This window comes from Spermophilus citellus, assembly GCF_964194105.1.
Source record: "Spermophilus citellus genome assembly, chromosome: X".
Lineage (NCBI taxonomy): Eukaryota > Metazoa > Chordata > Mammalia > Rodentia > Sciuridae > Spermophilus > Spermophilus citellus.
In genome coordinates, this window is record NC_138190.1 from 65,589,130 (window position 1) to 65,613,044 (window position 23,915).

General features: G+C 39.1%; 1 pseudogene across 1 annotated transcript in view; it reads left to right on the plus strand.

Annotated features, from left to right (window-relative positions):
* Window positions 1–805: 805 nt before the first annotated feature.
* The window catches only part of LOC308639429 (protein LSM14 homolog B-like), a 32,125-nt pseudogene continuing 9,015 nt past the window's right edge, over window positions 806–23,915 (plus strand). The window contains exons 1-4 of the transcript in view: window positions 806–880; window positions 10,246–10,481; window positions 10,639–11,094; window positions 11,336–11,567. The product of the transcript in view is annotated as a protein LSM14 homolog B-like (transcript). The remainder of the gene's footprint in view (window positions 881–10,245; window positions 10,482–10,638; window positions 11,095–11,335; window positions 11,568–23,915) is intronic.

Consider the following 23,915-nt stretch of genomic DNA (forward strand, 5'->3'; position numbering starts at 1 on the left):
GAGAGCAACTATGAACAGAGCAGGGAGGAAGAGCAGGAAGAAAAGATTAACATTAAACAGAGACATGAGATGGGAGGGAAAGGGAGAGAAAAGGGAAATTGCATGGAAATAAAGGGAGACCCTCATTGTTATACAAAAATTACATATAAGAGGTTGTGAGGGGAATGGGAAAATAAACATGGAGAGAAATGAATTACAGTAGATGGGGTAGAGAGAGAAGATGGGAGGGGAGGGGAGGGGAGATAGTAGAGGATAGGAAAGGTAGCAGAATATAACAGTCACTAATATGGCATTATGTAAAAATGTGGATGTGTAACCGACGTGATTCTGCAATCTGCATTTGGGGTAAAAATTGGGAGTTCATAACCCACTTCAATCTAATGTATGAAATATGACATGTCAAGAGCTTTGTAATGTTGTGAACAACCAATAAAAAAAAATAAAATTAAATTAAAAAAAAGAAAGACAAAAAAAAAAACAAGACTCATTCAAGAAAGGGGTTAATTTTCCCCTTAATGAGCTTGGAAATATATACGGAATAATTGTCCTTTCTCACAGTAACAAAGTAGCTCTGGGAAGGACAAGGCTCCTTTGGGCCTCTCAGGCTCCCCTTTGAAATAAACTTCAAACAATTCTGGCCTACAAATTAGGAGTTTGGATAATGTCAAACAAAAGGTGGAGTTGTTGAAAAAGACAAAGGGGGGACAATGCTTCCCTAGACACTGAGTATCTGAGCAGCAGGTAACAATTCCTTTGGCTCCCTTGGGGACACTGTGAGCCCCCTAAATAAACATATTAACACAGCATGTACCCAGAAATAGCTGTCATTCAGGAAAAGGAAAAATTGAATTCCAGAACCAGCAAGTATGCAGACAATGAAGTGAGTGAAGTTGCAGACAATTCTCTACCCTGAAGGGAGGGGATTCACAGTTACCTTTCTCCAAAGAGGGAGAGGATACCTGCATTTGGGCACCAAGATGGATAATGGAGGTAATACCTGAGATAAGATCTTACTTGATGGGTTTTGTCTAAGTGGTAGAGCGTGCTTGCCTTGCACATGTGAGGCACTGGGTTTGATCCTCAATACTACATAAAAATAAATAAAGTGTGTGTGTGTGTGTGTGTGTGTGTGTGTGTATAAACAAACTTGAGATTGCCTTGTGTTCTTGGCTCTTGTGTCTTCACATGAGAGGAGTTCTAGCAAGATGTGAGACAGTAAAAGTATAGTAGTTTATTAGAAGAGAAGGAAGAAATGGAGAACACTCAAGGGGAAGAGTGGGTCCTATCAGAGAGGAGAACCACAACTCACTTCTTTGTGTCCAAGCTTTTATTGGGGTAGGAGGGAGATTGTGAGAGATCTTTTCACAATCTGGCTGGGTACTGACAGACTACATTACTATCAACCAACCAAAGGGCAACTCTTAGTCATCTTGGCCTTGCTGACAGGTCCTAAACGGAACTGCTTTTATAAAATTTAAGATCAGTCAGCTCTAGTCTTAATCATCCTGTTTTCCTAGGTCTGGAAATCTCTGGTATGTGTTGTTTGTGTAGGGTCTTCTTAAAATGTCTTAGCAATTAGGCCTTTCTGAGAAAACATATATTCATCCTTCCCTGAATTTATCTATCTTCCTCCTGTTGTAAAAGGAATAGTTTATAGGGCTGAGATCTGAAATAGCTATCTTGTCAGACCTTGCAGTGTCATTGAGGCAGGGCTGTTGATTAGCTGATTTGTTCTATACTGTATTTTCTTAAACTCCTGACCCATTACTCATGTCTAACTGCTACCTAACAACTCCATTTTGTAAACCAGTTGTTTGCCAAGAGTTACTCTGCTTTGGATACAAGTGCTAAGGTGGAATGATTCTACACCTTGTTTGTATAAATAAACAACCACCATCTGCCCAGCACAACCATAATGTACAAATTAATAGATAACTTCATGCCACCTCATCAAACTAAATCAGGAGCACCTGGCAACATGAGCATCCCTAATGAAACACCAGATACAGGAGCTTATCAGCCTTGCCAGATGCAACATCTAAAACCCACAAAAGGAAAAAAACTCCCCTGACCCCAGGACTAGGTATGGAGGCACTCTGACCCTATCACCTGGTAACTTGTCACAAGCATTGCATAGGAAAATCATTACAGTGACAAACCTCCAGTTCTATCCCTTTGGGCTTTAAACACAGTGCAATTTTTTCTGTCTGTGAAGAGGACACACAGCCCACTCCAAGCTGATACCTCAAGTTGACTCTTCAAGCTGATCCTCTTTACTAACTTCCCACAGGGTTCTGCCTTTAAAACTCTGTGGAGGGGCTGGGGATGTGGCTCAAGCGGTAGCGCGCTCGCCTGGCGTGCGTGCGGCCCGGGTTCGATCCTCAGCACCACATACCAACAAAGATGTTGTGTCCGCCGAGAACTAAAAAATAAATGTTAAAAAATTCTCTCTCTCTCTCTCTCTCCCTCTCTCACTCTCTCTTAAAAAAAAAAATCCTTATCTGAGGGGCTGGGGTTGTGGCTCAGTGGTAGAGCACTCGCCTAGCATGCTTGAGGCACTGGGTTCCATCCTCAGCACCACATAAAAATAAAATAAAGATATTGTATCCACCTAAAACTAAAAAATAAATATTAAAAAAAAACCTTATCTGACCATGTACAGTGACTTTTTGACTCTTCACATTCATGTATGCTCTCTCCCTGGGTTCTAGGCACAATACCCCATGCACAGGGGCTGAACCCTTTCTTAGTCTTTCCCTATATATTATAAATGTACATATATATGCGTACACATGTATGTATGTACATATATGTAATGGTGTGAAATATGATGTGTGACTTGAGTATTAGAGTAAGATTGGTATGAAATAAAAGAATTTGTGATTGCCCTGTTTACTACTATCAGGTGACCCATTGGTATTTGGTGAACTGCAACCAGTGAAAATGGTGTAGTTTTGGGATTTATTGCTATTCAACACATTCTGATTTTGTGGAAAAACACAAATGTGTTTGGTCTGTGTTGATGACATAGCTCAATCATGATACCCTCAACATGGCATTCTATCACTCCTGATATCTAATGAAATCTTTCATCTCTTACTATTTAAGCCGAAGTCTTACACCTATCTTCAGCAAGTATTATTTTAGACCAGTGTAACAGAGTAGCACCTTCCTTTCCTCCCTTCCTTTCCTTTGTTTCTTTCTTTCTGTCCTGCCATCCTTCCTTCTTAGTCTTTCTGTATGTATTAAATATGTGTGTGTGTTTTTAAATAGGGTCTTACTGTATCGTCCATGTTACTTTCCTATCTCTGTCTCTTAAGTAACTGGGATTACTGGCCTATGCCAGTATGCATTTTTTTAAATTTTCTTTTAGTTTTAGATGGACACAATATATTTATTGTATTCATTTATTTTTATGTGGTGCTGAGGATTGAACCCAGTGCCTCACGCATGCGAGGCAAGCATTCTATCACTGAGCTACAACCCCAGCCCAGCATTTTTTTTCTTTTTGACATAGTCTGACTTTGTAGCCCTGGCTGGTCTTGAACTCATAATTACCATGTCTCCATCTCCAGAGTTTCTGGGATTACAGAAATACCACCATCCTTGATGTGTCTGCTTTTAATAATTTTTCCTGGGATAACCACCTTCTATGGTGTACAAGATGGTCTTTTGGTATATACATATATTGTAGACTAATTAAATGATACTAATTAACTTATGTACCGCCTCATGTAGTTATCTTTTGTGTGTGTTAATGAGAAAGATTTCTCTTCAAATTTACCTTACAATATTTTTTTAAGTTTGATATAGGTCTTTCCTATCAATAATGACACTTAAAATAATGAGTATTAGAATCAAATATTTTTTTCCTTAGTACTGTAGATTGAACCCAGAAGGGCTCTAACTCTGAGCTACATCCCCAGCCCTTTTTATTTAAATTTAGGACAGAGTCTCACGGATAAGGAACAAATAGACATGAGCAGTAGTAACATGAGGTTAAGGGAATAATGTTATAACAGTGCCCATTGTATTGACCTCTATAGGCTATACTTTTAAAAAAGGGCAATTTACTTGAATCCCTGCCTGTTCTTAAGTCAGTAGAATATGTTACATTTCTCAGAAAACCACCTATCATCTGCAGGAGAAATTCAGACCCAAAATGCCAATAAAAGGAACACAAGTTACCTTGAAGATGACTTTTGTAATACTTACAGAGTCGAGATCCCAAGAACCCAGGCAGATAAGGATAATTTCCCCTAACCATAAAATCTGTAAGAACAGGTTCTAATTGGAACTGGTTGGCATGGGCCAAAATGACCTAGGGTTTTCATGCACACTGGAGACTTGAAAGTCTGCTGTCAGTCAAATGTTAACAGGTGGATCTGGCAGGTCTCTCTTGAAACTTCCCTGGAATTTCCAATAAAACTGGAGGGCAAGAAGGCATAACATGCTTCTTCTCTATGACAGGACCTGTTCTTTCCCTTGAAAGTGTCTCCTTTTCAAATTCCTTCAATAAACACCTGTTACTCTGGGCAACGTGTCTGAAATCTTTCTGGCATGATTGCAAGAGGGACAACTGTAGCTGCTTCAGCTCATCAGCAGGCCCATGCCCTATAACATCACTAAGTTGCCCAGGGTGTCTCAAATGTGCAATTCTCCTGCTTCAGCCTCCACAGTTACTGGAATTACAGATGTGTACCACAGTTCTGGCTAAAAACACTATTTAAAAAATTTTTTTATTTACTTTTTAAAATTTTTAGTTGTTGATGGACCTTTATTTCATTTATTTACTTATATGTGGTGCTGAGAATTGAACCCAGTACCTCACACATGCTAGGCAAGTGCTCTACCACTGAGCCAAAACCCCAGCCCTACTTTTTATTTTTAAATTTGTTCTAATTAGTTATACATAACAGTAGAATGCATTTTGACACATTGTACACAAATGGAGCACACTTCTCCTTCCTCTGGCTGTACATGGTGCAGAGTTACACCAGTAGCATAATCATACATGTATATGGGGTAATAATGTCTGTCTCATTCCACTGTCCTTCCCATCCCCACAGCTCCTCCCTCCCCTCACTCCCCTCTACTCAATCCAAAGTTTCTTCATTCTTCCCTACCCCCCACCACTATGGATCAGCATCCACTTATCAGAGAAAACATTCATCCTTTAGTGTGTTGGGATTGGCTTACTTCACTTAACATGAAATTCTCCAGCTCTATCCATTTACTTGCAAATGCCATAATTTCATTTTTCTTTAAATCTGAATAATATTCCATTATGTATATGTACCACATTTTCTTTACCATTCATCTGTTGAAGGGCATGTAGGTTGGTTCCATAGTTTAGCTATTGTGAACTGAGCTGCTAGGAGCATTGATGTGACTGTGTCACTATAGTATGCTGATTTTAAGCCCCTTAGGTATAAACCAAGGAGTGGGATAGCTGAGTCAAATGGTGGTTCCATTTCAAGTTTTCTGAAGAATCGCCATACGGCTTTCCACAGTGTTGCACCAATTTGCAGTCCCACCAGCAATGTTTGAGTGTACCTTTTTCCCCACATCCTCACCAACATTTATTGTTGATTGCATTCTTTTTAAATTTTTTTATTTACATATGACAGCAGAATGCATTACAATTCTTATTACATATATAGAGCACAATTTTTCATATCTCTGGTTGAATACACAGTATATTCACACCAATTTGTGTCTTCATGCCTGTACTTTGGATAATAATGATCATCACATTCCACCATCATTAATTACCCTATGTGTTGCTTGTATTCTTGATGATTGCCATTCTGACTGGAGTGAGATGAAATCTTAGAGTAGTTTTGATTTTCATTTCTCCAATTACTAGAGATGATGAACATTTTTTCATATGTTTGATTGATTGCATTTCTTCTTTTGTGAAGTGTAAAAACACCATTTTTAAAAGCAAATGAGCTGGGCGTGGTGGTGCACACCTGTATACCTAGTGGTTTAGGAGGCTAAAGATCACAAGTTAAAAGCCAGCCTCAGCAAAAGCGAGGTGCTAAGCAACTCAGTGAGACTCTGTCTCTAAATAAAATACAAAATAGGGCTGGGGATGTGGCTCAGTGGTCGAGTGCCCCTTAGTTCAATCCCTGGTAACCCCCCCCCAAAAAAAGCAAATGCGAACTTGATTTCTATATTCCATTAACATGATTTTTGTCTAAACTTATTATAGAGGTAACTAAATTGTTAAGTTTCTAAGTTCTCTAGATAATAATTATGCCTTATATATTTTGTAGTCATTTTAGATAATATGAACTACTTCTCTGTAGTCGATATGGGCAGTCCTATTCATCCTCCATTTCAATATAAGTTTAATTTTCTAGAGACTCCCCCTCCAAGTGCCACCTCTTAACTTTTGACTGATAGTAGGATTGCATCACATTTTAAAATAGCTACTGTTATTTTAAGTTTGGTCGTCTTTGCTTTGAATTATTCTGTCTTCCTGAGTACTGGAATCTCTGGTCTGTGATAAAAAAAAAAAAAGTCCCTGTTATAGGTAACTTGTGTTCTTCTGACATGCAGGGAGTCCCTGTCAATAGTTCTACAGAAAAAAAAAACACATTGTTTGGTGAGAAATGTAGCACATATATGCACTTAAACCAGAGAGGGGCCAAAATGTGTTTTTTTTTTTTCAAAGAAAGCATGTAGAAAGGGGGAATTAAAGCACTGTATCCCCTTACATATCCCTACCTTTTATGTCCTTTTGCACCTATCACATAGGATGTGCTGTAACATGGGCTCATTCAAAACTCTTATCAAGAATGAAAATTCCACTGGCTTTCTACTGATAGCACTGAAGGTTTGTGTGTGACACAGCCCTCCCCTGACAGCAAAGCAAAACCCCACAGTGAACTTGTCTGGAAAGAGAAGATACTAGGACCCATAGAAAAAGGAGGCCAGAAGGGAACCAGGCTTCCTCTGGACTCTCTGGGGTTCAGTAGAAAAAGGCCTTAACATAAGTTCTCAAAACCCTAACCTAACAACTTTTGTTTTTTACATTCTACTACTGACATTTCTGGAATCTACTAAGCCATTCTACTAGAAATCAGCAAACATATCTACACTTTGTGATAATGTAAATCTCTTTTGGTAAGGCCCAAGACAATGTAAAATCAGGAAGAAGACTTTACACACATCAAGGCCATCAGAACCAAGTAGGACCATTCCTAATGTCTTCCAAAGTCATTTTTCAAAGAATCTGAATCTGGCCACCTAGTCTAATTGGAGATACATTCACCACATGGTTCTGGCATATTATCCCATTTTATTTCCTATTTGTTAGAGGCAATACCATTTTGAAACATATCCTCCATCTTAGAACAAGAGTCACCTAGAAGTCACTCTGACTCAGCCTGACCTTAAAGCCCAGACAATACTCCATCATCATGCAAAGAAATTCCAAACAATACTTCATCATCAAAGAAAGGAAATTGTTGTCTGGGACTGGAATCCTGAAAATACCTGGTTTGACAGGGAATAATGATCACCTCAAAGAATAGAAGTGAAGCAAAAGGACCCTTCTGCTAGGCTAGTAGTGCTCGACAAAGTGAGATCCTTTGGTATGGAAGATCATTCCACACATATCTCTGCTCCCCCAAGAGAGGAAATTTATGAGTACATAATTTTCCAGGAAAGTGACATTAAAGATGTCACTCACCGTGAGCCAGGCATGGTGGCACACACCTGTGATCCCAGTGGAGGGTGAGGCAGTCGGATCACAAGTTCAAAGCCAGCCTTAGCAATGGCAAGGCACTAAGCAAGTCAGTGAGACCCTGTTTCTAAATAAAATACAAAATAGGGCTGGGGATGTGGCTCAGTGATTGAGTGTCCCCTGAGTTCAATCTCTGGTACCCTGCCCCACAGAAAAAAAGGACCTTTCCCTGTCAACCCCCTAGCCATGGAATAACTACAAAAATTCCCCCACTCCCTAATGCCCCTTTATCTACCAGAGAAGATGAGTCTCAGTCTCTAGTGGGCTCCCCTCTGGTGGTTTGCCCAAATAAACCTGTGTTACTGTTGAGCTGCCTCTCCTCTATTTCCTTCATTCACTCCTTTCCTTATATTTTGATGCCAAAACCCAGGACTGTTGTTCAAGGTTCCCACCACGGGAACCTAACCTAACCCTCTAGACCTTCCAATCTCTCTTTTTCCCTCTCTCATTCTTCTTTCTCTTCCTCTGGCAGCTCCAGTAAGGACCACTCACATTGCTGGATTTTGTATCCACCACCAGCCAGAGCCTCTTGGGTGAGTGACTCCCTCTGAGTCCTCTGGATTCCTGGAATCCCTGCTGCAGCTTCTTCTCTGCATATACTGTTCCTCTGACAAATCCCAATGCTGGGTGAGAGAAACGCCCACCACCACTAGGTGGCAACAACTTGCTGTTGTTAGGGGTGCCCATTGATTATTCCATCCATCCTTCCTGGAATGACCTTAGAGAAACCAAATTCTCTCTCTCTCTTTTTTTTTTTTTTTTTTTTTGCGGGGGGGAGGATAATCATACTTTTTAATCTCCCTTTACACATTATATTAACATCCATATTACAAGGCATTCCATTCACAAATATTACAGATTGATAAAAACTTCACACATACCCCCCAAAAGTCTATACCAGATTCAGTCACTTTAGTAAATCATTAAAATAATAAAAGTAATGAAAACATTATCACAATTCTCTTAAAGCAATAAGTTCTGAGGCACTCTGGGAAAGATGTTCTCTTACAAGTATATGTGTCAGTGGCATCAAATTGTATTACCAGAAAGTTATCAGATATCCAGTAATCAAGTACATGCTAACAAGGACTTGATGATCTGATTCGTCTTCACTGGATAAACTTCTATTTGGACAGTTGCTGAAAGGAACACAGACACTGGGCAGCTGAGGTCACTGCTAATAAATCAACTACAAATAGGTGAGGCGTTTTTTGTTTTTATTTTTTAATTCCCAGCAAACCAAGGACAGCTGCATCCCTACTGCAAGGTTACAGTACTCAGAGAAGTTCCTTTCTCTTCATTGTCAGGATTACTCTCACAGCCCACCTGACTTACTGGGCTCACAGCTAGAGACATCTCAGAACTCTTTACCCATCACCCTCTACAGTGCAACCTCCACCCTTCTCTGAGTATCTTCAAGGTATGCCCTTGAAATAAAAGAGAGGGTTCAATCCCCAGCATCACACACACACACACACACACACACACACACACACACACACACGACTGTTTTCATTAGACCTTCACAAGATGCTTTTCTTCTATATTCCCTCTTCTCCTGCAGGAAAAAGACCAAAAGTTCTAGTTCAATGAAATACTGTAAATTACCACTTATCTCTCTTACTTCAGGGAATCTGTTTACCTTCTCAATCGAGGATATCACCCAGAGCTTTTTGCCTCCCATGCTAAAAATGGCAGCTTTCCTTTTTACTTAGCTGTCTGCCTAATATCCATCTGAAATGTAAGCTACAGGAGCAAGTGCCCAAACTGCTTGGAGACCCAAGGGGAAATAATGTCACTTTTAAATCCAAGCTGCTGTGGTAGACTGTTTCCTCTAATACTCTAGGATTCTACTCTTTCATTAAGTTACTTGCACTGTGATCTGATAAAGATGTGCCATATGCTTCTTTACTAGCGTAATTACAGCCATAATATTTTAATATGGAAAATTAGAAGAAAAAATATTTTTTTTTCTGAATGAGAAAGTATTTTGTATGGTAAAGTAATATTCTTGTGCTAAAATCCAAGATAAAACAGAGGACAAAACTAAGGATATAAACGAGTTGTAGAATGTCTAAATAAGTTGCAAGAGATTTTTGAAAGGTTAATCTCAAAAAAATTGTGTATGTAATTAAGTTGCCTATAATTAACAGTCAAAGTTATTTAAGGACTGCTCTTATCAAGATAATTTCTTATGTCTGTTAGGTTTTATTACTTAGGGAAATTAAGAAATTAGGATTCTACCTTCTTTAAAGGCTTAAATGATTAATTTTTAACTGGTTAAATAAGTAAGTGTATTTTAGGTTATTACAATATAGTTGACATCCTAGATATATGTGACCAGAGATATGCATACATCTGAGAACTATGTTTGTATGAGCCTTGTCTAAGTGTTATGTAAGTTCGCAACATGACTCAGCGCAAGAGTGGGTGGTGTAGTGACCACACGGGATTGAGTGGGCCTGGCAGCTGCCATGAGCAGCTGCTAGGGCACCCTGTATCTGGGCAGCAGCAAGATCAGCCTAATCGGCAAGGTGCAGATCCACCACGAGGGAATTCTCTACACCATCGACACCGACAACTTCACCGTAGTGCTTGACAAAGTGAGATCCTTTGGTACAGAAGATCATCCTACACCTAGGCCTGCTCCCCCAAGACAGGAAATTTATGAGTACATCATTTTCCAAGAAAGTGACATTAAAGATATCACTGTGAGCCAGGTGTGGTGGCACACGCCTGTGATCCCAGTGGCTCAGGAGGCTGAGGCAGAAGGATCACGAGTTCAGAGCCAGCCTCAGCAATGTGGAAGCACTAAGCATCTCAGTGAGACCCTGTGTGTGAACCTCAGGAATCTGTCATTGTTCAGGTGCAACTGGTTGGACAAAGGCAGCTTTGACCATATTGAAAACTCCCCCAGGATCACTCAACATGTCAGCAGTACAGTTTTCTCTGGGCTCTGCCTCTGCCTAGCCCTTCCAGCTAAATGTGCCTTATAGCCCCTTCAGAAGGATGCCACCCTATGGCCAGCTGGTGGCCAGCTCCCTGCTCAGCCAGCAGTATGCTGCATCCTGAGGTCTAGAAAAGTTGGTAAGGCCTCCAGCATCAACCACTACTTTCAGCCCTAGTTCTTCTCCATCTCCACAGACCATTTCAGAGCTTGGCATGCCCTCAGAGCCACCTCAGCTCACTTCCAAGGGAGCTGGCTTTCCTTCTGCCCCTGTTGGCAAGGGCACTGCCAGGACCCAGCTCAATGGTCACCAGGCTAGTCAAGCAGCAAGACCACCAGTGATGAAGTCCCACCAGCAACTGTGCACATTCAAAGACGGGTGAATGACAAGAACAGAAGACCTCAGGGCTGGGGTTGTGACTCACCTGTAGAACGCGTGCCTAGCGCACGTGGGACCTGGGTTCGATTCTCAGCACCACATAAAAATAAAAGGCATTGTGTTGTGTCCATCTACAAAAAAAAAAAAAAAAAGATTCTCTCTCTCTCTCTCTCTCTCCTCTCTCTCTCTCTCTCTCTCTCTCTCTCTCTCTCTCTCTCTCTCTCTCAAATAAATAAATAAATATTAAAAAAAGAACAGAAGACCTCAAAGGAGGTGGTCAGGCAATAGGTGAAGAAGGATTTGCTCTAGAGGACAAAACCGTCCAGCTAATGTCAAGGAGAATACTATCAAGTTTGAAGGTGACTTCAATTTTGAGAGTGCAAATTCTCAGTTCAACCAAGGGGAGCTTGACAAAGAATTCAAGAAGAAACTGAATTTCAAAGAGGACAAAGTTGAGAAGAGGGAAGAGAAGGACCCAGCCAGGGGTGCACCCCTGAGTTCAATCCCTGGTACCAAAAGAAAAAAATAATTGCAACCAGAAAGCCTGTACTTCAGAATATTCTCAACAAAATATTCCATGAAGATGAAATGAAAAAAAAAAGTGAAAGCCAGTGAAGGGAGTACTGCATACGTGGCATACAATAAGGGCTCCTGAGTGGCAAACCACTTCCCTTGTGCTAGACGCGTGAGTGGCAAACCGATTACCTTGTAGGCACAGCCCTGGGCATGAGGCCACCTATTGCAGTCCCAGCGCTTGCTCCATGGCCGGCTCCTCAATTGGTCACTGCAAGGACAGTTGGCAAGAAATTGTCTGCCTATAATCTGCTTAGCTACTGCCCAAGTATCTATACATGGTAACTGCACAATAAAATCAGACCTGCTTCCAGCTTGGTCTCTGGAGGTCTTGACTAGCGACTCTGCAGCCACCCACACTCTCCTCTACCCTGCTCCGAGGACTCCTCGCCAGACAAGACAGAGCCCATGCAGGGAGGAAGTTCACTAATAGTCAATCAAAGGAGAAACTAAATTAAAAACTAGAAATAAACCTAAATGACTGGGAACACAAACCATATCTCAATAATAACCTTGACTATTAATAGCCTAAACTCATCAATCAAAGGACATAGTCTGGCAGATTAGATTAAAAAACAAGACCCCACAATATGCTATCTCCGAGAGACTCACCTCATAGGCAAAGACATCCACAGACTGAAGGTGAAAGATGGAAAAAAACATTTCTCTCACAAGGATCGTGTAAACAAGCAGAGGTTTCTATCCTCATATCAGATAAAGTGGACTTCAAGCCAAAGATAATAATCAGAAGGGACAAGGAAGGACAATTCATACTGCTTAAGGGAATTATACATCAACAAGACATAACAATCATAAATATTTATGACTCAAACAATGGAGCATCTATGTACATCAAACAAACCCTTCTCAACTTTAATAATCAAATAGACCACAACACAATAATACTGGGTGACTTAACACAACTTTCTCACTACTGGGGAGATCGTCCAAACAAAAACTGAACAAAGAAATTATAGAACTAAATAATACAATCAATAATTTAGACTTAAGGACATATATAGTGTATGTCATCCATCAACAAGTGAATACACTTTCTTCTCAGTAGCACATGGATCCTTCTCTAAAATAGACCATATCTTATGCCACAAAATTACTCTTAGTAAATACAAAAAAAAAGGAGATAATACTCTGTATTCAATCACATCATAATGGAATGAAATTAGAAATCAACAATGGATGCTGAGTGTAGTGGTACACTGTAATCCCAGCAGCTTGGGAGGTTGAGACAGGAGAATCACGAGTTCAAAGCCAGCCTCAGCAACTGTAAGGCACTAAGCAACTCAGTGAGACCCTGTCTTTAAATAAAATACAAAATAGGACTGGGGATGTGGCTGAGTGGTCAAGTACCCCTGAGTTCAATCCCTGGAACAAAAAAAAGAAAGAAAGAAAGAAAAAAGAAATCAATGATTAAAAAAATAGAAGCTACTCTATCACCCCGAAGCTAAATAATATGCTATTGAATGATGAATGGACAACAGAAGAAATCGGGTATGAAATTAAAAAAAAGAATTAGAGGTAAATGAGAATAATGATAAAACATATCAAAATCTCTGGAACACTATCAACGCAGTGCTAAGAGGAAAGTTCATTGCATTGAGCTCATTTATTAAAATAATAGAAAGTCAATGAATACAAGACCTAACCATACATCGCAAAGCCCTAGATAAAGAAGAACAAATCAACATCAGAATCAGAAAAAGACAGGAAATAATGAAAATCAGCTGAAATCAATGAAATTGAAACAAAATAAATAATTTTAAAAATTGGAAAAATGGGGTTGGGATTGTGGCTCGGCAGTAGAGCACTCACCTAGCACGTGCAGGGCCCTGGGTTCAATCCTCAGCACCACATAAAAATAAATAAATAAATAAATAAATAAATAAATAAATAAATAAATAAAGGTATAAAAATCCCTTAAAAATTGAAAAAAACAAAAGGTTGATTCTTTGAAAAAATAAATAAAATTGATAAGCCCTTAGCCATGCTAATGAAAAGAAAGAAAGAAAACTCAAATTACTAAAATTCTTGATGAAAAAGGAACTATCACAATGGACACTACTGAAATACTGAGATAATTAGAAACTATCTTGAAAATTTATGCTCCAATAAAATAGAAAATCTTGAAGACATTGACAAATTTCTAGAGACATATGACCTACCCAAACTGAACCAGGAGGACATACACAATTTGAACGTATCTATCTCAAACAATGAAATAGTAGATGCCATCAAAAGCCTACCAAGGCTGGGCACAGTAGCGCATGCCTGTAATCCCAACAGATTGGGAGGCGAGACAGGAGGCTTGCAAATTCAAAACCAGCCTCACCAAAAGCAAGGCGCTAAGTAATCAGTGCGATCCTGTCTATAAATAAAATAAAAATAGAGTAGGGGATGTGTCTCAGTGGTCGAGTGCCCCTGAATTCAATCCCCAGTATCCCCCAAAACAAAACAAAACTACACTGAGATTCCATCTCACTCCAGTCAGAATGGCAATCATCAATAGAAGCAACGATAAATGTTGGCGAGGATGTGGGGAAAAAGGTACACTCATACACTGCTGGTAGGACTGGAAATTTGTGCAACCACTCTGGAAAGCAGTGTGGTGATTCCTAAGAAATCTTGGAATTGAACCACCTTTTGATTCAGTCATCCCTCGCCTAGGTTTACACCCAAAGAACTTAAAATCAGCATACGACAGCAGCCTCATCAATGTTTATAGCAGCTCAATTCACAATAGCTAAACTATGGAATCAACCTAGGTGCCTTTCAACAGATGAATTATTAAAGAAACTGCGATGTATATACACAATGTAATATTATTCAACCTTAAAGAAAAATGAAATTATAGAATTTGCTGGTAAATGGATGTAACTGGAGAATATTATGCTAAGCGAAATAAGCCAATCCCAAAGAACCAAAGGCTGAATGTTTTCTCTGATTTGTGGATGCTAATACATAATAAAGGCAGGGAGAATAGATGTATTTTGGACTACACAGAGGGGAGTGAAGGGAGGAGAGGGCACATGGGGTTAGGAATGATAGTAGAATTAACCAGACATTATTACCCTATGTGCACATACGAATATATGTGTCCTATGTAACTCTACATTATGTATAACCAGAAGAATGAGAAGTTATACTCCATTTATGTATGATGTGTCAAAATGCAGTCTACTGTCATATATAACTAATTACAACAAATAAAAAAATATTTTAAAAAGAGAGACTGGTAATGCTAAGAATGTGATTGTATTCCATTTCATTATCAAGAGACACTAGAGGTTTAAATTTATACCACATATCCTTGAATCTTGATATTCTTTGATATTGGATGAACTTTTTGCTTTCACAACAGTAAAATGTCATGAAAGAGATTGTTCATCTATGATTAAGGTAACTTACAGGGCTGCTTGTTCACTGACAAGTGAACCTGCTAGGCAGGTCCTGCCTAGCAGGAGGCCCAGTACCTCCCTAAGGACCTCAACCCCTCCCTTTGTCCTGGACTCACCTTCCAGGCATGGTGTATGCCCCAGGGGTCGGTCTGATAGAATCTCAGAGTGCCATCAAAGTCAAAACCCACAATGAGGGCAGAGATGCCAAACAGCTTGCACCCACTGCTCTGTGTTTAATGCTTGCAGGAAAAGAAGTCAATGCTGTCAACCATGAGAAAATTCATGTGAAATACAAAACAATTGTGCTTAGTGAAAGGATGAAATATTTGTCGTTAAGTCCATCTCCAAGTTATCTGTCATTCAAATAATAAATGAATTTAGCCAATAGCTTCAAAAAAAGTTTGTAAAATGAAAGTTTATATAGGATTACAGGCAAGGTAACAAAGTACTCTCTTTTATATATTATATCTAACACAAAAGGGCCACATTGCCATTTGAAAGTCTGGTTTATATCTATTTGCTTTGACTAAGTCAATTTCTGATCATTAACACTGTTTCCTAAATGTATAAGAGATTTAAGGCTATTCTTTGAGCAGGACACTGTGGTGCACACCTGTAACCCCAACAACTCTGGAGGCTGAGGCAGGAGGATCATAAATCCAAAGCCAACCTTACCAACTTAGCGAGGCCCTAAGAAACTTTAAAAAACCTAAAGAAAAAACCTAAGAAAGTTTTTTAAAAACTTTTAAAAAGGCTCAGGATGTGGCTCAGTGGTAAAGCATCCCTGGGTTCAATCGCCTGTACCAAAAACAAACAAACAATCTTTTGATTTTTTCTAGTACTACTAACCCATGCAGACCTGTGATTATTGTCATCATACACTATGAATTCTCAATTTTAATTTAAAAGTTAAACTTAGTAAATACTAAGGACATCTGTGTAATCGTTACTCTAACCATTACTGGCTTCTCTGTATATTAAATATATTTATGTTCTTCAAATATACAAGCTTTTAAAATTTAAAGCTTAGTAGAACATTTTACCAATGTGGTGCTCTCCAAATGAAAATTGTCTGTAACAATAGTCTCCTTCATATTTATATAGAAACAACAAATTTTATTGGTATGTTTGTCATTTAACATTTTGTTACTTTTGTAACTGGATAAAGGTAACCTGTTATCAATAAGTTGTAGAAAATTTTGTGTTACTCTTCACATTGGGATGGCAATTAAACTGTATTTTTGTAAGATAATAAAGATAATCTAATTTATTTAAAGACTGACAATGTGGAACATGAAAATATTTTGCTACTTTTTTCCACAAAAGGAAGTTAAGAGCTTTCTCAGCCTTTCTATTTGATTCATGTTTTAGATGTAATGTTGTATTATGTTAACTGATATTCAACTAAACTCAGGAAATAATACATGACAAATTTATAGAATAATACTTTCAAAAAGAAGCAAATATCAACTTCAGAAATAAAATACTTTAAGATTTATCAAAAGGCTCGCCTCACCTGAGTTAAGGCTCAGACTCTCATTCTTCTCCCTGTTGGGATGGTTCCAAAATAGGCTAGAATTAAGCTTACTTAAAGTGGCATTCAAAAGACAGTTTTCTTTTTTTTTGGGGGGGGGGGCTGTGGCTTTAGCTCAGTGATAGAGCACTTGCCCAGCATGTGAGAGGTCCTGGGTTCAATCCTCAGCACCATATAAAAATAAATAATGACAAAATAAAGGTATAAAAATACAATAATATTTTTAAAAATAGATGTTTTATTGTAAAGATTATTATGATCTCAAAGTAAACAGAGGATATAAAACAAAACTTAAGTAAAGATTTGATTTCCAGTACTAATACTGATCCCAATTAAATGAAAATGTAACTGTAAAATTATAGATATTAAAGTTATAACCAATAACACATTACTCCCACTTTAAGACTGGTGAAACTGGCCTGCTGGATGTTTAAAACCAAAACTTGGAGACCAAAGTCAAGGAAGTAAAAGGGTCAAGGAAAAAGCAGCCAACATTTTGGCCCTTGCCCTCCAAAGTCAGCCAGTATCCAGGGAATGACAGGACCCCTCCACAGGCCTTGAAACTCTAGTGAGTTACCTATTCTTCTGATGGGGGGATAGTGAAGACTCTAGAGAACAGGAAGCCACCCAGTGCATATTCTACAAAGAAGACCATCACTGGAAAGGGAAATGTCCCTGATACTTCCTAGGGAATTTTACATGTGTTAAGGCCCTGACTCATCCTGGAAGACGGCACAACTGATGGAGGAAAAGCTAAAGGTGCCAAGAGGCTTCTCACAAGTTCCCAAGATTGATCTCTGAGGAATCCCAGCTGCCTCTAAGAGTAGATAGGAAAAAGGTCAATTTTGACCAACTTGGTCTTAAGCACCTAGCAAGAGAGTATAACCCAAACACAGTCATACACAAACATTAAGAAAAAGGAAATGACTCTTTTAATGTAACTTGAAATGTACACTTGTATCAGTCCTCCCACAATAAAACTGAAAGGGCTGCACATGATGTCACACACCTGTAATCCCAGTGGCTCAGGAGGCTGAGGCAGGAGGACTGTGAGTTCAAAGCCAGTGTCAGCAACTTAGTGAGGCCCTAAGCAACTAAGTGGGACCCTGTTTCTAAATAAAATATAAAAAGGGCTGGGGATGTGACTCAGTGGTTAAGTAGTCCCTGGGTTCAATCCATGGTAGCAAAACAAACAAACAAAAAACCCACCCCCCCAAAAAAAAACACAAGAAAACAAAAACAAAACAAAACTCAGAGGATATAAAGAAAGGGTTACAAAAGACAATAAAAGAGTAACAAGTTTGTTCTCAATTTCAGACTTGCAAATTATCCTAACCCCCTATATAGGTAAACTCAATCTGTTTTTTCACTGGTATGGTTGTCTAGCTCTAACATTTATCCCTTAGTCTAAAAGAGAAATCAGATGGCATCAGATCCATAGCTCAAGGGGACACCTGTGGCATTATAAAAATTAAATGCTATGTTTCTAGCAACTCTACCAATGTTTCTAAAGCCTTTAATAGCCTCACTCACAAATGACATGTCAGAACTATCTTCGTGGTCTTCAGAGGCTGACTGATACCATTGATTACTTTTGTGCTGTTTTTCAGAAAATAATGCTTTGCTGTATTGTTTATTGTTTTCCTAGCATGATCCCTGCCCCATGTATACCTTGTCCAGTCACCTGTCAACTGTCATCATGGATCTCTGGACTGCCCTGATATGCAAGATGACCACAGTCCATTAAGATGCAAATGGTCATGGAAATATGACCCTCCATGGAGCTGCGTCCTAACTTCTACCAAGGCCCACTAGGAAGACTCTCTAGCCAACATCCACCATCAGCTCAAAGAAGCCAGAACGGTCATGGCCCCTGTCCTTTAGCAGCAACCAAGGACTCTTTGGAGGTGTGATTGAGTCAGAAGATAAATTATCTGTAGGCAGACAGAAATGGGAACCTCGGAGAATGGGATTCCACCACACCAGATTAAAAATCTCATTGAAAGCCTTTTTCATTTGTTTATGGCTGCCTTGCTGGAAGGCACCACTCATACTTGGATGCCCTACTCCTGTCCTTGGCAGAGATATCCTAACCAAATTCAATGCCTCCATTCCTTCTTATTCCCATCATAGCTCCCTATATTCTTGTTTCCTTTATCTTCTTATGCAGACAAGATGCCTTACCTTACTCTCTAACACCCCTGCCAGCACTTCTCCTCCAATGTGGGATACTTCTAAGCCCACCATGGCCACCAGCCACACTTCCATTAAAATTTCCCTAAAAAAGATTCTGCCTCCAGCAAAAGCAAGTTGTCTTCTATCACCTTTCTGGCTGCCTCGACAATAACCAGGGAATCTTCTTCCTGTGCAGAAACAATACTTAAATGTGTTTACCCACTAACTGAACAGGAACTTGCCTAGCCCCTTTTTCTCTTACCAATTCTCTGTAAAAATTTTTAGCCTTGCCGTTGGTCCCTCCTAGTTTTGTTTATTCACCTTCTCTTTATAGAAGACCATCAATACCACTACTGATCAGAGAGTCCAGAACATCCTCCTGCTGAGCTACATTATAACTAATCCTTACCAGTGTCTACAGGAGTCCTCAACTGAACCCTCTCTCCGTGGGAAGTCGTTTAAGATCCCTTGCTACCCTTTCTCCCATCACCCCTTTCTTATCAAATAAAAAGAAGGAATATTAAGTAGAACTTGACCTAGACAATGCCATTTTGAAACATAGCCTGAATCTTAGGACAAAAATCACCTCACAAACACTCTGACTCAGCCTGACCCTGCTTGTACTTTCTTGCAGGTTTGTATTGTTTTGCCCATACAATACTCCACCATCATGGAAAGAAATCCCAAACAGTACTCCATCATCATACAAAGAAAGGAAGTTGCTGTCTGGGATGGGAATCCTGAAAACACCTGGCTCAACAGGAAACAGTGACCTGTTAAGGTGACCTTTGACACCTTTGAGGCGGCAAAGAATAGAGGTGACAAACAATAGGACCCTTCCCTGATAACCTACCCCTCTGTAGGTTTGTTCCAAATAAACCTGTGTTACTGTTAAGCCACCTATATTTCTTTCATTCGCTTTCTTTCCTTTCACTCTCACTAATCACTGTCTGAAACTTGGTGAATAATTTACTTATTGCTGTCTCCACCCACTAGAATGAATGGTCTCTGATAACAGGGTCCTGTGGTTTTAGGTGTCTTGAGTCCCCAGCCTGCTGCATCACAAGGCACTCAATGAATAGCTATTTCATGACTGAACGGATGTGTGGACAGCTGGGTGGATGATGCCCTTAGAAGGGTTCCAGAGCTGGCTGGCTTTCTCTTTCTCCCTCTCAAGTACATGGGCCCTGACCAACAGAGTAAGAGAACAGGAGAAACTTCAGGCCAAGTAGCTTCAAGCCATAGAAAATAGAGCTGGAAAAAGAACGGCATACAGTGCTAATGCGCATGCCCACGCACGACTGAGGTGTCTATCTCAGCGTAACTACCAGAGACAACCCACAGAGAGGGTCATGAGTACTAAAGACTTCCCCTTCTTGTTCCCATTCGTCAAAGAAAAGCCTGCTACCATGGGAAACATAAGAAACCCTTCACGAAATAAGCTCAGGCCACAAGTACAAAGGAGCTGATCAAATCCTGCACAGCCCTGATAAACATGTCCCTAATGCTCAGTACCAACGGCCCTCCTGCCAAAGGAACTGCTGCCCTCGAACAGGGGGAACTTCACGCCGCGGTTGCTATGACTTCCAGGGTCAGACTGCGCTCCTGGTCAATGTAAATGGACTTCCCGGGCACCCCCACTGGTTACCTGCTGAGTTCCCTCCTTAGACTGCTGTGGCTTCATCCTTTCTGTTTATCTGGCTCTGGATCCTCAGTGGGTTCCTTGGGTCTAAAGAGCAGAAATCAATCAGGTACAAAGGGAACGTCCTTAAAGACATTCTGTTGCATCCTGTGAAACTTTGGCCTTTTGGGGACAGTAGGAGACCACAGATGGTTTCTGCTTTGCTCTTCACCTGCTCAAGGCGTTTGAAAAAAATGGGAAAAAAAAATCTTCTAATACAGCTTTTTAAGGCTCTTCTAATTCCCACTTTTTCTTAATTTCAATTTCTGCCAATCTCATAGAAGACTGAGAAGATTTTATATATATATATATATAATTTTTTTTCCTTTTTTTTGACACTGGGGACTGAACTCAGGGGCACTTGGCCACTGAGCCACATCCCATCCCTATTTTATAATTTATTTAGAGACAGGGTCTCGGTAAAGTTGCTTAGCACCTCGCCATTGTTCTCCTGTGTCAGCCTCCAGAGCTGCTGGGATTACAGGCATGTGCCATGGCGCCTGGCTGAGGAGAAGAAAATATTTTAATGTGTGTTTTATTGCAACCCTGCTTGTACTTTCTTGCAGGTTTGTATTGTTTTGTTTTTGTTTTGTCATGGCATCAAATCTTCTGCAAGGGCTGAACTGTTTTTGTCTATTAAATAGATATCATTATGCTGAGTGTTTAAGTGTTGGGAAACTCAGGGAAGAAAAAAAAAATATATATATATATATATATATATATATATATATAGAGAGAGAGAGAGAGGTGTCAGTTCTATCCCATTTCACTCCACTGAAAGACCACTAGTACTTCCATGTATTGTCTTTCACAAAGCGAAGCATAACCATAGTTACAGGGTCTTCAGCAACGGGAATTTGCAGGGATCATGAGACTTTGGATTCAACTCTGACAACAAAACTGGCCATTGGGGCTATCCTTGTAGCTCAGTGGTAGCTCACTTGCCTAGCACATGTGAGGCACTGGGTTGGATCCTCAGCACCACAAAATAAGTAAATAAATAAATGAAACAAAGTTATTGTGTCCAAGCGCAACTAAAAAAATATTTTTAAAAAAGACTGGCCAGTGAAAATTTATAGCCATGTAACAGAGTGTTGGTCATGGGATGAAAACCTGCTAACAATAAACATCAGGAGGAAGGTAAATTCTAACTGGTATAACCGACCTAACAATGCTATTGCCAAAAATGGGTCATGGTAATTAGATATCACTTGGGGAAAGATGAAATATCAGAACCTGATCAGAGATCAAGAGTGATTCATATCAAAGCAGGGGAAGGGGTTTGCTAAATTGATTTACTGTGGCTAAAAGTTTATTTTGTTATGTAGTTAGTAGTTAAAATTAATACTGAAATGTGAACCAATAACATAGCAGAGTCACTGGTTTCTTTGAATTGCCTTCAATGAACAATCAAGTAAATTTTGGTGAGGGGGTGGTACTGGGCATTGAACTCAGGGGCACTTGACCACTGAGCCATATTCCTCAGCCCTATTTTGTATTTTATTTAGAGACAGGGTCTCACTGAGTTGCTTAGCACCTTGCTTTTGCTGGCTTTGAACTCACAATCCTCTTGTCTCAGCCTGCCCAGTTGCTGGGATTACACGCATGTGCCACCATGCCTGGCTGCAAAATCTAATTTTCTAGGTTTAATAACAATTGTTGATTAATGGAAAACAGCTTGAGACTACCTTTTCTCTGGGTCTACACTAAATGTGTATTTGTAAACAAAATATGCTATCTTATAGAATTCAAGAAAACAAGACTACCTGGATTTACATTAAGCAATCGGTATTTAAGAATTTTAACTTCATAAAATTAATCAGATGTGTCTTCTAACAAACACTTATGAAAATTAATCCCATTTGTGTTCAATCTAATTTGTCTATTTTAGCTCTTAGCTTTAGGTTACCCATGCAAACCAAGATATCTGACAAGTCTACTTAACATTTAAGTCATATTTTTCTTGCTGAAGAAAAATCCTAGACACAATAGACATTACACTTTTGGGGATGGGATTGTGGCTCAGCAGTAGAGCACTAGCCTAGCATGCGCAGGGCCCTGGGTTCCATCCCCAGCACCACATAAAAATAAATGAATGGAATAAAAGGTATTGTGTCCAACTACAACTAAAAAAATAAGTACTTAAAAAAATAGACATTACACTTTTGACATTTTATAGAAACTCACATTTTATTGATTGGCCACTAGAGAAATGTGTGGGTTAGTAATTTTAAAGACATCTTTACTCTTATTTATTTAGCCAATTTAAGTCAAATAAATTGAACTGTATTTGGATCCATTTCTTTTTAAATTTATGAGCAATCTTTGACCTATGTGTCAATTTTGGTACCATGTACATGATTTATAGAAACAAGCATTTATGAAGATCCAACATAAAATATACATAAAATCTGTCAGGAAGCAGATTTTATAGCTTTTTGCCAGGTGTTATATTTCCACAGGTAGGAAACAAAAGAGCTTAAGATATTTGATTATATAAGTTGTCAGATTTCACCACTTAGAAATTAAAATAGAACTGATCACAAATATTTACAGTATGATTCAATCATGGGAAGGGCCTGGGTAGTTGAGGACATTAGGAATAAAGGCCATGATGGACATATCTATGCCATAAAGCAACCCTTAGCAAATACAAAAAATATAGAGATAATACACTGCATCTATTACATAATAGAATGAAATAGAAATCAATGATAGAATAAAAAATAGAAGCTACTTTAATGCCTGGAAACTAAATAATACACTATTTAATGATGAATGGATAACAGAAGAAATCAGGAATGAAATTTAAAAAGAATTAGAGGTAAATGAGAATAGTGAAAAAATCATCAAAATCTCTAGGACACCATCAAGGCAATGTTAAGAGGAAAGTTCATTGCATTGAGCTCATTCATTAAAAGAATAGAAAGTCAATGAATAAAAGACCTAACAGTACATCTCAAAGCCCTATAAAAAGAACAAACCAACACCAAAATCAGTGAAAGTCAGGAAATAATGAAAATAAGAGCTGAAATCAATGAATTTGAAACAATTCAAAAAATTGACAAAACAAAAAGTTGATTCTTTGAAAAAATAAATAAAATTGATAAACCCTTAGCCATGGTAACGAAGAGAGAGAAAACTCAAATCACTAAAATTTGTCATGAAAAGGGAGCTATGATGACAGACACTACTGAAATACAGAAGATAATTAGAAACTATTGTGAAAATTTATACTCCTATAAAATAGAAAAACTTGAGACATAAACAAATTTCTAGAGACATATGACCTACTCAGTTTTTAATTGTCTGCTGGCAGTATATCTATTATAGGCTTATGTTTCCTTTGAGACTTTAGGCCTTTATTAATGTACCATGAAATTTTCCCATGTTTGGTTTGTCAGGAAGCCAGGGAGTCATGCACAAAATATGGAGAAGGTGTGGGGTCAGAGGGAGA